The 16,963-nt window shown below is 40.1% G+C and overlaps 1 long non-coding RNA gene across 1 annotated transcript; it reads left to right on the top strand.

The window, feature by feature from the left end:
• The first annotated feature begins 3,484 nt into the window (after positions 1-3,484).
• On the top strand, positions 3,485-7,058 carry LOC118452895. Its single transcript, XR_004842772.1, has 2 exons — positions 3,485-4,152; positions 5,951-7,058. It is a non-coding gene; the product is annotated as an uncharacterized LOC118452895 (long non-coding RNA).
• Positions 7,059-16,963: the final 9,905 nt, after the last annotated feature.

Genomic DNA, 16,963 nt, shown 5'->3' with positions numbered 1-16,963 from the left:
CACTTGTCAAAACTGCTCCACTTCATACTGTGCCATCTGAGTGCAAACCCTGTCTCTTTTCTAGTTTAAACCAAGAAGCTAAACTGGGAACACTGAGATATGGAGATGTAATTTCTGATGTCTGTGCTATGGGGGGAGAGTAATTCTAGTGGACAAATAGTGCTCCGCAGTCTAAAGCATTACATTAAGAATCTTTTAGTGTCTTTCACCTTCAGATTTCTAATTTTTAAACAGAAATGTGGTTGGGAAAGGGTCACAATGGACAGTGAAGCAATAGCCTTGCTTTCATAGTGGATCTGTGTTGCTTTGCATTAATGAGTAAGTAACACAAGCAATGGAATATGGTTGTGCGCAAACAGCGTATAACACCATCAATAGAGAAGGTGTTTTGGCCAAGAAATACCAAGAGAGTGCTTTTGTTATATGAGCAAAAGGCCCAAGGTAAATGTTTAATCTTATGTCATGTTCTTGGGCATCTGAGACGATATACGGTATTTAATAGAAAGGCTTTGGTATGTTTTACTCCAAATCACTGAACTGTCAGATTGCTGGCTAGTGGTACCTTTTTGGATACAATATGTTGCATAGAATTTAAGGAGCATAGTAGTAGTTATAGTAGCCAGAAATTCACTCGTAACTGTTTTTTGTGGGGTTAGAAAGAGATTGAATTCGGCTTGGTGTTGTCATAAACTCTTAACCATAAACCAATGAAAATTGAACATGATACTTTATATTAGGCTTGGTCTTTGATAAATCAACTAAGGAATATTGAAATCAAGGAACGGCTCCTTCCTTGACTGGGAACACCCCAATCATATGAACACATACCTTACTTTTTTTTTTTTTTTTTGCTTTAACAGTTTAATCACTTTTTCTAACAGCATTCCTGGCTTCTGTGTACGTGTAGAGAGCCTGCTACTATGGAATTTCAGTTCTGCATCTTCAGATTCCTTCCTTCTTCCATCTTACTCAGCAGAGCTCTCACTTACAGGGGCTTGGGGGGATCTAATGGAGCCGCCTGCATACATGATTCCCCGCTTTTATTGAGGTCTCCGTCTGTCTCTACCCCCCCTTCCCGACTCCCTAAGATGGAGGCACAAGGATAGAGGTAGGAGAAGCACTCTTGATAGCATGACTGTATTATCTTTATGACCAAAACATAGAGGTACAAAGCTTTGTGCAGACACTCCTGGGTTTCAGTAGATTTCTGGTTTAGCTATCTTCTATCACTTTTTATCTCAGTCTTCCTCCTTTCATCCTTTCCTGTTCTTCAACCCCTTCTCTCACATGCCACATGCGGTGTCTTCAGTTTTGTGTGAAAATTTGCTTATTCTCCTTACAGAGAAAATATATTTTTAAAAACAACATAGAAAATATACAGTCCTGTTGTGTTTGGGGTTTTTTTGGTTGGGGTTTTTTTTTTTGCTTGGTTGGTTGGTTTGGGGCGTTTCTGGTACTAAAGTTTTAAAGGAAAAAAAAAACCAAACAAACAAACCACCATACAAACAAAAAAATTGTCTCGCAATTCTGTAATGTATGTAAGGTTTTGTGTTCATGTTTTGGGTGGGTGGCATTACCTGCAAGTTCTCTTACTAGCGTACTTACTGTAGAAAATAGCATAATAGTTCTGCCAAGTCTTCATTTCATGGTGTGTGTAGTTTAATTTTAGAGGGATTTATTTATGCAACAGAAAAAAACCTCCATGCTTAAGCTGGAAGCTAAGAACAACTAGGCAATTGAAACAACAGTATCTAGTTAAACGCACATAGTTTACAAATTAAGACTTTGGCCTGAACGTACAAATGAGAAATGTACTTCCAAAGGTATTAAATGTTGTAGCTGTCTTACTTAAATAATTTCCTTTCAATCTTTTAAGGTAAATCTACAAGTAAGAAGCAGTATTCTCTCTTGTTGGAGAATATCTTTTATAGTCTCTTCCCAGAAAAGTTTAAGTAAATCTCTTACCTGCTGGCTAGCATTTTTGCTTTATCTATCTTTTTTTTTTTTTTTTTTTTTTTTTTTTGTTATCTTTGCCTTACACATTATATACACACCCCTTCCTCTCTTGGATCATGCCTAGCACAGTTTTTTCAGGGGGGAGACCAACTGTCACAGCATACCTTTACAGTCAGGTTTATTTTGACTTTGCATTCAGGTTTTACTTTGCCACAGTACTGGGTAAGCTGTACCCATAAAATCTAGCTTGCCTATTTTAGCTGCTGGGTTTAAAAACCCAAACAAACATAGGTAGTAAGAGGGGGGGCAAAGTGTAAATATAGTTATGTGTGTATAAAATATACTGGAAATGGCTGTTTTATACAGTTCCTAAAGTGGCATTTGTACCTAGCTAGCTATATAAAAACTTCACTGTTGCTACAGCTACCTATAGACTTACACTGGCAAATCTCACTTTAATTGGCACATTTGTAGCAACAGACCCTTCTAGCAGAGATCATCCTGCTGTATTATTGTAGGAGCAGAAAAAAGGGAGAAAAGGAAAACTCACCAGACTTCCCCCCTTTGTGGCCTGCCAAACTATTTTGTACTTACAGATAGCCCTTTTAATTTGCAGAAGTTGTTTTATCATGGACTGACTAGAAGGCTCATTACAATGGAACGGAGTGCTTGGGTCTGTGCTGTGTAAGTAGCTTTTGTCTTAAGAATTTGGTATAAAAAAATTAAAGAAAGTTACTGTTCTTGCTAACAGTCTATTGTGGGGGGTTTTTTAAAATGCTTTTTTTCCCCTGGAATGGATTAAGAAGCACTTGTAAATCTGTCTGCCCAAAAACTGTGGCAAGGGTAACCTGCAGAGGTAACAAACGGCTTGAGGATTGATACAGTACTTGACAGAAGCTTATTCTGAAATTAGGTTTTATTCTCTTACATGTGAAAGTTGGGGTTTTTTTCACATCAGAGGTTTCCTGATGACCAAAAGTTAGTTAGAAAGTAACCCCGACTTTTTTGGTTTGTTTTGAAGTGAACATGTGCATAATCTTTAGTTCCTCTAATCAGTGACACAATTGTCCAGTTCCTGATTCATATCGCATTAAGGTATTATGCACAGTTGACAATAAAGTCTAGAGCTTCATGGTAAATAAACAGTCAGCCTGGCAATAGACAAATGTTTTATAAACATCTTGTAGTTTATTAATACAGCTGATGTCAGTGCATGAAAACTAACCTTCAATAAGAAGATTCTGCATTCAGCTTTCAGCGTATGTTTCGGTTTCCTTGAAGTGTGGTAGACACCTTGGCATAACGTAGCAGCACATAATGGTTTGTGGGTTTTGAAAAGGTGCAGGCCATATTGTGCTGCCTCAAAAATACAAGGATTTCGTCATCCTGAAGAGAAATCTCTCATATGAATTGGTCAATCTTGTGATGCTGATGTCTGTCATACTTTAGCAGCACGTAAATATTGGTGTTAAGACTGTAACTATCTCCAGTATTAACTGTGCTGCTGAAGTAAGGCTAGCCGCTTCTCCATGAGTCATGAAAAAATGTTTTGTGTATTTCCTGTTGCCTTTTTGTTGTTATAATTTATATATGGATTGTTTATGAACACTTTCTTGGCTTTTATTTGTATTTTCATCTGTTCAGAAACAATATTTAGGACTTCGTAGTATCTGATGATAAATATAGAATAGACATATATAACTTTGAATACCTTGGCTTACATGAAAACTGAATTTATTAAAGGAGCCATCTCGAGCTACACCTGTCTAACAATGCTTTGGTAAGTGTGGTTGTTTATATGTATAAAAAATTATAACCATGGTGTTATTTTAAACGTCAGTATTTCTTTCTTAAAACGGCATTCATTTTTACAGCATTTTCTTAATGAATGGAACTGGGAAATGTTTTGTCATGTTTTTAGTGAGCACATAAAGCAAAAGTGTCTTCCAAAATTTTTAACAAAACTTATTAAATGCTTCATTTCTTAAATCACTGTGTTTATAGGCACATAACAATTTTATGGTTAGAAGTTTAAACTGTGTATCTTACTGTGAATTTACTAATGTTTTTCTCATCTTCCACTAAGATGTTTCTCTTGCAGGGGAATCTTTCATTGAGATGATTGAAATCGCTGCAGTGAGAATGGAAATTACTTGGGCTCCTTTCCTTTAAAAAGCTGCATGCAAGAACTGTGTGGTGAGTCAAATGTAGACTAATGGTTATGTAAATGTCACTAATTTTAGATACAGTCAAGATCTGAAAGTGTGTTTCCTTTTAAGATTTTATTTTCTTCACTATAATGACTCAGTATCACTTGCTAATCTCATTTTATTAGCCCTCTTCTATTTTACCATTAAAATACACATGCCTTCTTCAAATAAGTGCTCACAGATTTAAGTTTATACATCGTATAGATGTTTTAAAAGGAGGAAAAAAGCTTATCTGCACTGGGGATTTGTTTTAACTTCAGGCTTCACAGGCCTGCTACTGGCGCAGTTGCACAGGTACAAACATGACGTAGATGAATATGAATCCAAGTTGTTATAATTCATAAACCTGCATTATTTGACCATATAGAATTTCAGTATGTGCTGGTAAAAACCCACACTTTTCTTGTCTGCCCCTGCTATGGATTTGAACTGGTGGAATTACTGATCGCTAAAATTTCCAATTTAGTTCAGACCTGAGCAGTTCTTAATATTAGAGCTATGTAGTATTAGATAGCCTACAACTTTTTATAAAGTAAACAGTTCTGTGTGTATATTTACCTGCGACAAGTCTCTTAAGATATGTGGCCAAAATGAGGTTGACTACTCAGAAAAAATACGCTATCTGTCTGAAAGTTGGATAGCTTTCTTACTGAGGCTTGTTTAAGTAGCACTGTGCTATAGTTGCTGATCTGTAACTGCTTCATACTAAAGACCTGCACATACATTTCAGCCATTTGAAAACTTAGAAATGCTTGGAAAGACCAGACTCTTATAAAAGAAAAAGGCATTATTCACAGAAAAAGGCATTATTCACAGAATGGCAAGGAACCTCAGGAGATCATCCAGTCCAACCCCCCTGCTAAAGCAGGTTCATCTAGAGCAGGTTGCACAGGACATCGTCCAGGCGGGCTTTGAATATCTCCAGAGAAGGAGACTCCACAACCTCCCTGGGCAGCCTGTTCCAGTGCTCTGTCACCCTCAAAGTAAAGAAGTTCTTCCTCATATTCAACTGAAACCTCTTATGCTTCAGTTTGTGCCCATTGCCTCTTGTCCTGTTGCTGGGCACCACTGAGAAGAGTCTGGCTCCATCCTTGTGACATCCACCCTTAAGATATTTGTAAGTGTTAATGAGATTCCCCTTCAGTCTTCTCTTCTTCAGGCTATTCTTCCACTGTTGCCCTCCCTTTAAAGGTCACTGATTTTTTGTTAGCACTCTGCAGACTGTGGTGCTTGCAGAAGGCCATTGGTCGTGTTACTCTGGTAGATCCAGTATTTTAATGTATCTAGGCTCCAGGACTTCTGTGAGTAGATGTGAATCTAAAGAGCTGATCAGAAAGATTTGAGAGCACGCAACAAGTAAACCTATTTGCATGGCTTTTTCAAAGTCCAATGGCCAAACCATTTTTCCCTGACTGCTTCATTGTGCCAGTACAGGCCTTGGTGTGCATATTTAAAACAGCTTCTGTCTGGTTTGCCATGCAAACCCTTATAACTGGCACAAGGCAGGGGAGTGGGAAGAAGCAGAAAGAGAAAGGTGGGACTGCCTTATTTGGTGGGCCTAGCAGCTTATCACAGTTTAGTGACGTGATGAAAATACAATTTGAGCGTTTGCAGAACCAGAGCTCCCCTGAGGAACCAAAGTTCCTGTCTGGATTAAGAAAATTACTTCAAGTGCTTATGAAGGCCTGTTCAAATTATTCAGTTCCTTAACCTTTGAAAAGAATGTCATATTTCTTGCATGGTTCACAGTTGCCTTAAATAATATTAGCAATTGTATTTTCCAGAGGTTTACCTGCATGGGCAGCACCATAGCCCATGATTGAATGGAACTCCTTCTGCATTGCAGCTCTGAGCTCCTAAGGATTGTTCCTGATGTAAGAAGGGAAGGCTCGCTGGTTTCAGTTCAGGTGCTTGTTTTCTGGCAGGCTTAGGAACTGTGTGGTAAAAAGATGCTTAATTCATGCAAAAGAGAAAGAAAAGATAGGCCTGCTTGAAAATAAACTGAGACTAGTAGCAGTATAGGAGTGAAGACAACTAGTGAGAGGAGCATGTCTAAAAATCTAATGTAGAAAGGTTGGAGCTGAGTACTAATTGGGGCAGGATAGATCTGATGAACAGGAAAACTGCAAGGATTGGGACAGGTTGGGCAAAGATTTGGGGGTTTTGTTTGTTTCTTGAAACTGGAAGAAGCAGCAGCCTGACAGAAGGGTTCTGGCCTGAGGCAAAGAGAATGAGTCAGTCATGGGGAAGGGGGCTTGCACACCTCAGATCGTTCCTAACATTCACTAGAGCACTCTGCACTTCAGATCCACGAGGGAATGCAGACTGTTAATTAGCAGCTTTTGCTCTCATCTGTGAAATCACTGTAAATTTCATCCCCCCCATCATAATTCACACAGAAGAGGGCAACCTACGTGGCTACTTCATGAATTTTGGTCCTGAAAAGAAATCCCGGAATAACAGTAGTTGAGGTTGGAAGGGACCTGGAGATCATCTAGTCCAAGCAGGGTCAGGCAGAGCAGGTTTTTCAGGGCTGTGTGCAGTCAGGTTTTTAATACCTTCAAGGATGGAGGCTCTGCAACCTGCCCTGTTCAGTTAGAATTTCCTGCATTTCATTTTGTGCCTGTTGCCTCCTGTCCTGTTACTGGACACAACTGAGAAGAGCCTGGCTGTGTCTTCTTCACTCTCCCTTACCCCTGTTAGCAGGCATTTGTAAACTTTGATGAGATCGCACACACACAAGCCTTTTCTTCTCCAGGCTGGAGTCCCAGCTCTCTCATCCTTTCTTCATGTGAAAGATGCTTCAGTTCTGTCATCACCTTTGTGGAAGTAAACAAAATGTTTCAACTAATATGGGAATTGGAACTTAAAGGGGGAAATGCTTTTTGGGGGGAAAAAACCCAAGGCACAACCTAATAACTTAACTGTAAAAAGAACATGAAGATCACAAAATGAAACACTAAGAAGTTAGATAACTCCTGCTTTAAGATTCTGCAATCTTCATTTGCCCCCTTGTGTTAGTCTGCTATGAAGCAATTTTCCTGATCACACAGGATATTTAATCTAATGATAGGATTGGCCTGGTGTGGTGCTGAGCCAGGGAAGATGTTTGAGGGCTGTGCAAGCAAGAAGCCTGATGCTGCTATAGGTGCGGCAGAAATTGGTAGAAAATTCTGTAGGCAATGGAACAAAAGACTGCAAGTAGAGGAAACCATGTGTTCATGGTTACGTCAAATGAGAATTCCTAAGAATTGGACGTGATGGCTTGGGGTTTTTTTCTGCCTTTATTCTCATATGATGCTGAACAAGTTAGCAGGCTATTGTTTTTGTAGTACTTGTATTCCTCACTGCAGAGGTGTCTGAGTTAAGACCCTCATGTCTGATGGAAACACCGGCTGTTCACACTTGCAGCTGAGCTTCTTAGGAGTTGTCATTTCAATTAAAATACTACGTAATATGAGGTCTGTTGACAGTCTCCTACCTTCTTAAACAGGGTACCTCAAACTGTTGCATACTACTATAGTTTCTACACCTCCATGTCACACTTTAAAAAGGGGTAATACACACTTACCTCAGAGTTGTTGGGTTTTTTATTTTAAAAAAATCACTTTTATTGAGTAGCTGTACTACAGTAATGCATTTCCTCATGGAATTTTCTATGGCATTTATTAATTCTGATCTCAGAGGAAGAGGTGAGTATTGTGCGTCTTTAAAAGACCAGATCTGCAATCAACTTTCCTTGTTACCAGCTCAGGCTGAGAAACTGAGTTTCCATGTTGTTGATTCATGGTCTATTCGTCCAGTCCTGTGAACTCCAAAATACTCTGATTTTGTGTCCTATCTTGTCACTGATACATTTTGCATGTATAGCTGTTATTATTAAACACTTGTTTGTCCCATTTTTGGAATGTGGTTTCATGACTAATGCCTTCAATATTCTGCAGAATCTTTTATGCACTAAAGATAATGTTCATGTCTGAACTTCAGCATATTTTACAATAAATTTACCTGTAAAGGTCTATGTTGCAGAAAGAATGAACTAGTTAAGTTGTAACACTTAATTTCTTATGTACAGTGATAAACAGTGCATCTTTAAAACTGTAAAGTGACTTACACCTATGTATTTAGGACTTCCACAGGCCATTGTTCTTCAAATTTCAAAAGCCGTTTTCTTGGAACTGCATATGGCACGCTTTACCGAGGGAGAATGGTTCTGTACTTGATATTCAGAGAGATCTGAAAATGTTTCAGCTTTTCCCTTAGTGATGGTGTCTTGTTAAGTATTGAGGGAAATCTCTCCTAATCAGGTAGCAATAGTAGCAGTAATGACTGACATTTGAAATGTTTAGACTTCCTTTATGTTCCTCATCACCACCTCCTGTCATAGAAGTCACAAGAACCAATTGATAGAAATATATCCAAAGTGGTGAGCTACTATTTTACCACAGTTTAACTTGAAGCAGAGCAGCAATTCTTCATTTAAAACAAACAAGAACAAGTTTAAAATGTATTTGAAGGGAAACTTATGTCTGAGATATATGTCAATCTCCTTTCTAAGGTGGCAGTTCTAAGTGTGTATCAGAAGAAAATGTTTAAATATAAATAGAAATTTTAAAAAATGATGGAGAAAATGCAATGGCATGAATAACATTGCTCATCTTTCTGTGAGGGGGGCTAATATCACTGGGGTATTACTTTTTTCACTCAAAATTAAACAGTTTGTTTCTGTTGAAAGTTACTTAATGGCTTTCAGGTGCAACAACTTGATATTTTTTCCAAATCTGATTCACTCACAGTAGCTTTGTGTTTAATAAATCAGACTAAATGTATCTCCTATTGCTTCTGTCTCTTAATGTAAAATTTGAACCCTATGTTCAAATGTTGTGAAATTAACAAATTATAGCAGCATTTGTCCAGTTTGAGTCTTCAATCTTAAGTATCAGTGCTGAGTAGCTAGAGCCTGACTTACTGAGCTTCTGTTGAGAGATGGGAGTAATATATCCATAATGTTTTCTGCTGTTTATAGCCATAGGAGACAGCCATGGATAGAGAGTTTCACATTTCCCTATGGTCTTTGCAGGGCAAGCATGTGGCTTTATTACCTATAAAGGAACCTTCTGTCAGCAGCTTTTGCACTTCAAGTGGTTTTGAAAGTAAAACATTTTGGAATCTCTCATAAAATACTCCAAAAAAACCTTAAGTATTACAAAATTTGTACTATATAAGGCATGAATTACAGAATGTAAAGTCTCAAATGTATACATTTTTAATATTTTATTGAAATAAAGGCAAAGGAAAGGCTTCAAGGATTATATTATTGGACCAGCTAGAGTAGTCAACAATAATATATGACTATGATTCTACAGTCCTGTGATTCTCAAGCCAGAAAAGTTTGGGACTGACAGTCTTCCTGTTTCCTTCAATATTAGCCTGGCTCCGATATTTCCATGGTGGTTTCACTGAATGGCTTTGGGGTAGTTTTTGGTAAGCTCAACCAGCTGAATGTGCTTGCTGTGTGAGCAACAGTACTGGCACCAATGAAAAGTTCCCTCTGCTCTCGAGCATGGCAGTCCAGTACTACAGTGAACTTCCATTGTTTAAACCAATGCAAGGAATAGTCAGGGCCTTATTCTTCCTTTCCTGATACTCCTACAGGCAGACAGTGCCTAGCTGCTCTTTAAATTGGTATCAAAGGGGCTACCTCTTTCCTTCCACAGAAGATTGGAACATCTGGAACTAACACAAAAATGCTCCTATGCATTCAGATTCTTAGTGTATGGAAGCAGCTGTGACACACCTTTCCTGTCACCAAGACAATGTGAAAGTTTCCCTCTTTTCCAGTAAGCAATATCTGTTATTTTGGGACATATCAATAAATACATAAACTATGTATAAATAAATATGTAAACCATCCATGTATAATGAAACTTCAGACACATTTTAAAATAAGACATTTCCAGGGGTATCAGACGAAGATGAAAAAGTGCTCTGCTGTTTTTCATGTATGAAATCAGTTAAATGACCTGTGCAGCAACCAGTTTTGGGAAGTGTGCATTGTACACTTTGGGTTGTATATAGTTTGTACGGTCAAAAACAGGATTTCACTGCAGATTTGATCATGTCATGTAGCCAGACAGCCCCCTATTGGTTGTATTGTTGCGGAGGTTCCAGAAATTAATTGTGCTTTAATTCAGCAATTCATTGCACTCAGCAAGTTATTTTTTTTAATTCCCACATTATAAATAGAGAAAATGGGGGGAAAAATTGAATGCATTTGTGAAAATTACCTTTGAATCAAATTCTATCCCTCTTGTCTATGAGATAAATGCCAAAGCTTGGTTAAACAGAGTATCTGCACTCAGTTTTTCAATGTCTTTGTAGGACCTTACTTTTAAAGACCTGCAGTGAAAACGTAGAAGAGTAGTTTGTCCTTGTGATCAAAAGTTAAAACTAGCGTACTTTAATATCACATTTACAGCCTGGCTAATGCAAAGTATTTAGACAAACTTCTGTCAGTAATGCATAAAAGTTTGTAAGCTAGCAGCAAACAAGCCAAACATAGGCGCCAGCCTCATTTAATGACTGGGTTGATCTTGCAGGCATGTCTGTGAGAGCTTCTGCTATTTCACACGGTACAGCTCTACCACGAGGCTTGGTTTTTTTTTTTTTATTCATGTTTGCTTTGCTTGAATCTCTTCTTTTGTATGTGGCTTGAGTTGCCACCAGTGCAACTAGCTGCTTGTTTTCAGTTTGTGTTTACCCATGCGTTAAGACACCAAAAACCGTGTTCTTCAGAAGAAATAGGTGTCTAAAATACTGGGAAATTGAAGGATACTTATTGGGTATTTTGACTTTTTTTTTAAGTGTTTGTGAAGGGAACCTAAAATCTGCCTTGTAATGGTCACTATGTACCCATGTGGTGATGGAGTGCTGTAGATACTGTATGAATGTATGCAAGCACTTATTTTCTAGAATCTGATGACGTATCCACGCTTAAAAAGCACTATTTGTGGTGGAAATAGGTGGCCCAAGGAAACTTTCAGGAAGAGCTCTGTCCCGGAGGCACAGGATCTTCTGCTTCTGAGATAAATGATACAGAGGTGATCTCTTTCTGCATCAGGTATGGCCTGGGCTAGAAAAGCTCGTCTTCTTTTGAAGAATTTGATTTGTGGCTAAAAATCCGTAGCTGTAACAGTAGTAGAGAAACTGATGTGAGAATTAATCTTCTGCTTCAACACAGAAGACTAGCATGTTGCTGAGACCTCTCTTTCTTTCTCCCCTTCCCCTTCAGTACACATTAAAAGATCGATTGTAATCAGATATCTTATAGCAGTTGGCAAAAAGAACAGAGGGTAAGGATACGTGCTGTGATTGAAGAGGGGGAATGGGAAGGACAGGGACAGACCAAAGAGCTGCTTAAAAATTGTCATGACCTACTAAAATTGATCAGAAGAGTAAGAAACTGACTGAAGCAATCGCAAGGTGAGGGGACTCTCCCAAGAAACAGAATGCCTGGGTTTCGGGTTCTTCAGAAGCCCAAGGGGATTCAAGTTCACATCTCCTGCTTCTGAAGAAGCGCCCAGTGGAGGTTGCCCACAGATGTTCCCCATCTTTCTTGTTAAATCAAGGATATGTGCAAAAAAGGATAGAAGTCACCAAGCGGTTTTGTTCCGAGGTTGTTGGCAATGATAACTATTGCCGTTAGCAGATGAAAGCAAGCTGCAGGTAGGATTTCAAAGGGTAGTGGAATTTGCTTTTATTGGACTAACTGTGCAGTTCCTTGCAAGTTCCATATTCTTTTCCTGAAGTAACAGTAAAATGAGCATACAATAAATATAAGTACCCATTAAAGCTCACTAAAGGAATGCCTTCTGTTTCCAGTAGATGAACACTGAGATAACTGAATATTTGTGAATTGCATCAGATACCTCGATTATGCCAAAGTTCTGGTTTTTATTGCTAAAGAGAGCACCAGTAAAGGTGGCTTTAAACTGCTTTATGCTCCTACTTTCTCAAAAGCTGCTGAAGAAGGAAAGCAGGGAGCAACTAGCAGCATTAAAGAATTTAATGGCTGTTCAACAACCAGCAAGGGGATTCATCTCAAACCCTCCTTCACTTTACCGTCCATTAATTTCTTTTTTTTCGTGTTTGACTAAACTTTTTGCCTTTTGTTTTGGTTTTTTTTACAAGAAGGTTTGCAGTCTCCTTCACAGGTTAGTGGAATTGATAAGGGCCTGTTCTGGGTGGAAGAAGATTCAAGTAACTTACCCCGATCAGAAAAATTACAACATTTTTCCTCCTCTGAGGAGTGGTTACTTACTCCGTTTCCAAATCAGGATTAAACTTTAGGACTTCCTCAAGGCTCTGGGATTATCTGTAATTTTTATTTTGTTCAAGCAATTCTAGTAGTGTAGAACATACAGGTTACTTGCAGATCTGTGACATTGTGATCCCATTATTTTATGCTTGTTCAGGTGTAAAGCAAGTAGCCTGAGAAATGCACTACCTTACTCTGTGAAAGCATCTTCAGTCAGTTACGCCTAAAACTGCACCTTTTTCTCTTTAGCTATGAGCAGTTGTCCAGAGCAGTGGATATTTTTAATAGTAATTGACAAATTCTTAACTGTATCTCTATTTTTTTCACATTTATTTCAGAGCTCTTGTAAAAATAGCATCTGGTCATGGTGATTTATAGTGTTTGAGTTTCTCAGACTGCCAACAGGCTCTTCCTTTGAGACGTCCGGGCCTGGTGAAACTACTCTGATTCCCCATAAAGCATGTCCTTGGGGTAGGAATGTCTCTGTCACCCTCTATATTAAAACCATTTATATTGAGCTGCTTTTCCTTTGCCAATGTCTTTCATCCTTCTCTTGGTACTACACAGACAAAACCAAAAAACCTCCTGGATTCCAATAACTTTAAGAATACTTGGAATTCTTCTTCATGTGTGCGTGCATGCATGCATTTGTACACAGGCACCGCGCACAGCCTTTGGTGCCTGATATTCTTGTATGGGAGAACGTTGTGAAAGCACTAACTCTGTGTCTGCGTAGGAGCAGCATTACTCCTGCTGTCCTCTTGCGCTAGCCTGGTGGTAGAGCTTTTCATTAGCCAATGATATACCCGGTAGTCTTTTATTATTCATTAATTTTTACTTAGATTAACACTTAAATAGCTGTTAAGATTGGGGCTAGTTTTAGAAATTGTAGCGTTTCTGTTACTTTTCTGCCGGAGAAACTGCTTCAGCCTAGGAGGAATTCCGTACCGGTGCATACCCCGCGAATGAGCGCAGCCTCCCTAGAATTCCTTTGCTGTGTAATATAGTGGTGTCATTAAAGACTATCTGCATAAACTACATTTTACTTGGCTTGATGAGCATCACATGAATCTTCTAAGGCTGAGCAAGCAAAACATCTTGCCTCAAGATGTCACAAGTGATACAGGTATCTGGCCTCTGGTTCTAATTTGCCTGGGCAGGAACACTGAGAAAGACCAGAACCCTTTTGCTGTTCCTACTTCTTGCCCTACGCTGTCAGCAAGTCTCCTAACATGGCTAGACCTTGAGTAGAGGGTGACAAGGAACAGAACATTTGCAAAACAGATCCTGATTTTCTTCTACATAAATTCATCTGAAGTTAAGTGTAGCTCAAACCTGGGAATGCCAGGCTGTCCAATGATGCAGAGTTGGAATTACCTTGGATATTTTATGGTATGTGGTCTGCAGTTCTTGGACCCCTCAGTAAGCATGATGCTAGAGCAGAAATTAACAGTAACAATGACATCAAAATGTATCTTGACAGGGTCAAATCAGCTTTGGGTCCTTCAGCTGGAAGCAGACAGCAATCCAGCACTCCGCTGTCAAATCGGGCTCAGAACCACCCCATATAAGCCTCCATGGATGTCCAGCCTTTGGTATTGATTCAACCATTCTCCACTCTGCTGGTACAGACAGATCATTTTCTAGAAGTTGCCAGCATCCTGCAGGACTAGTTCTGTAGAAAATATTCCTGTGCTCAGTTAGAACCAAGAGAGGACTGAAAGGTTCTTCTGTGAGGTTCTCCTTAGCAGGACATTCAATGCTAGGTAGAGAGGTCAGGTCTGGTTCACCCTAGGGTAGCTTACAGAGATGGGAACCTCCTGCATTTTTCAGCATCTCTATTTTCTCATTAATGTTTCTTAAATGCCAAGGGTCCTCGAGGGGTCAACCAGACCTTCAACTTCAGCCTTCAAAGAAAGCCTGTTGTTGCTGTGTCACCAGCTGTTGGAGCAGCGTCCACTGTTTCATTCTCTGTTTCTCACTACAAGGCAGCTCCTGACTTGTTACCTGCATCCAATGATTACAAAGCCTTCAAAGATCCAGTTGGCAGGACAGCTTTACCAAATACCAAAACCGTTACTAAATGCCATCAGACTTAGAACGTTGCCTCAGGACAGCCTTCTCTGGATGGAAAGCTGCCTCAAATAACAGCAAAAATTGACCCTTAGAGCAAAAAGAAGGCCAAGTTCTATCTCTGCTGCAGGAAGAGCTACCTTCCCAAAATGAGAGTCCCAGATTACGAAGCCGTACCAGCTAAATAGAGTACTACTAATTAATATTTGCAAATACTAAGGTGGTAAGAACTGACACAGACATCTAGGGAGGGATTTAGAAATGGTGCAGTAGAGACCATTTGTAGCAACAACTTTTCCAGAGACTGACATCTTTACAAAGACAACTTCTTTATGGGTTTTCAGAAGTAAGAGCAGCTATTCAATGCTTTGCAATCTGTATAGACAAGGTTGTGCACGCTCTTTTCAGGTCCCCAAAAGAGCAAACACCAGTTCCCAAGCACAGGCTTTCCATCCAAACAGACCCTTATGTCCTTCAGCAAAGCAGCACAGGACTTAAAGATAAAAAAAAAAAAAAAAGAAAAACAACTTCCTTGTGTGTTCACCTGTTTCTTTCATCAACGTGGCAGAGCATCTGATTGTTTGATCTGGAACATTCGGGGTGTTCCACCTTTTTGTTTCAACAACCGAAGTGGTTTTATAACAAGTTAGTGCCTTCCAGCCGCCACAGAGACAGGCTTGTGTATGCTATTTTAGTCACTCGTTGACTCCTTTCTGTCCCAGGGCGTTTTAACAAGAGCATGTTAGATCATTAGTAACATCACTTTTCCTATGGAAAAGAGATCCCACTTTATCTTTTAAAAAGGGAGGGGAAGAGGTGGTAGTGACTCAATTCCAGTACAGCTGTTCACTTTGGCTGTCCCAGGTCTCAGGAGATGTGAATATGTTCCTCTGAAAGATTGAATACGGGGTAATGCTTCCAGCAAGCAGTTTTTCATCACCAGGTTAAAATGCCCTGCTCCAAGTTTTCAAAACGGTTATTTCCACATTGTTATCCACCCAGCCCGAAGGAGCTGTGTGGTCTTTGTAGTAGGAGTCAGTGCCTCCAGTAGAAGATCTACGTGCTTGCCACCAGGTGTTTCAGAAAAACAGAAATCCACATCTTCATATCCTGAATGCTCCAGATGGGAACTCCTAAGAGCTATTATTAGATCATAGAATCATTTAGGTTGGAAAAGACCTTTTAAGATCATCAAGTCCAACCGTTAACCCAGCACTGCCATCCCACCACTAAACCATGTCCCTAAGCAAAGATCCTCCACTCGTGGGTCTATCTTGGCGCTGGGAGTAGACAAGAAGCCAGTATAGATCCCTCCACCGAATACAGATGATCAAAACCGTAGCAGACTGATGTTCCATTAGCCTTGCACAATTTCACGTGATGTTCAGCTTTTCTGTTCAGTCTCAGTGCCCACTCTGAAGTTCGGTGAGAGCGTGTGTCAGGCTGCCAGTAGCTAAGCCCAAGAGGCTGCTCCAGCACAACTTACAGGGCAAACTGCAGCCAACAGAGCAGTCACACAAGTGCCTGGTGGGGCATTTTCCAGCCAAGGTTCTGCAGAGAATCTCTGAAATGAAAGATGACTCTAGCAAAAAGAGTTGTTGAGGCCAACAGAAAAGATATCCTGTTGGGAGTCTGTTACAGACCACCCGACCCAGGGTGAGGATGTTGACGAAGTATTCTACAAGTGGCTGGCAGGAGTCTCTCAGTCATGAGCTCTTGTTCTTGCGGGGGACTTCAACTTCCCAGACATCTGCTGGAAATACAATACAGCAGAAAGGAAACAGTCCAGAAGGTTCCTGCAGTGTGTGGAAGATAACTTCCTGACACAGCTGGTGAGTGAGCCTACCAGGGGAGGTGCTCTGCTTGACCTCCTATTCACTAACAGAGAAGGACTGGTGGGAGAGGTGGTGGTCGGAGGTCGTCTAGACCTTAGTGATCATGAAATGGTAGAGTTTTCGATCTTTGGTGAGGTAAGGAAGGGGGTCAGCAACACCGCCACCATGGATTTCCAGAGGGCAGACTTTGACCTGCTCAGAACGCTGATTGGGAGTGTCCCTTGGGAGACAGTCCTGAAGGGCAAAGGGGTCCAAGAAGGCTGGGTATTTTTCAAGGAAGAAGTCTTAAAGGCACAGGAGCAGGCTGTCCCCATGTGCTGTAAGGCAAATCGGCGGGGAAGACGACCGGCCTGGCTGGACAGAGGTCTACTACTACAACTAAGGAAAAAAAGGAGAGCTTACCAGCTCTGGAAGAAGGGGCAGGCAACCCAAGAAGAGTACAAGGATCTTGTCAGGTTATGCAGAGAGGAAATTAGAAAGGCAAAAGCCCAGCTGGAATTTAACCTGGCCACTGCTGTAAGGGATAATAAGAAAAGTTTTTATAAATATGTTAACAGCAAAAAGAGAGCCAG

The sequence above is a fragment of the Egretta garzetta genome, unplaced genomic scaffold, assembly GCF_000687185.1.
Source record: "Egretta garzetta isolate BGI_Z169 unplaced genomic scaffold, ASM68718v1 scaffold268, whole genome shotgun sequence".
Classification (NCBI taxonomy): domain Eukaryota; kingdom Metazoa; phylum Chordata; class Aves; order Pelecaniformes; family Ardeidae; genus Egretta; species Egretta garzetta.
Note: the sequence above shows the minus strand (reverse complement) of the source record. Positions and strands in the feature narration are given on the sequence as shown.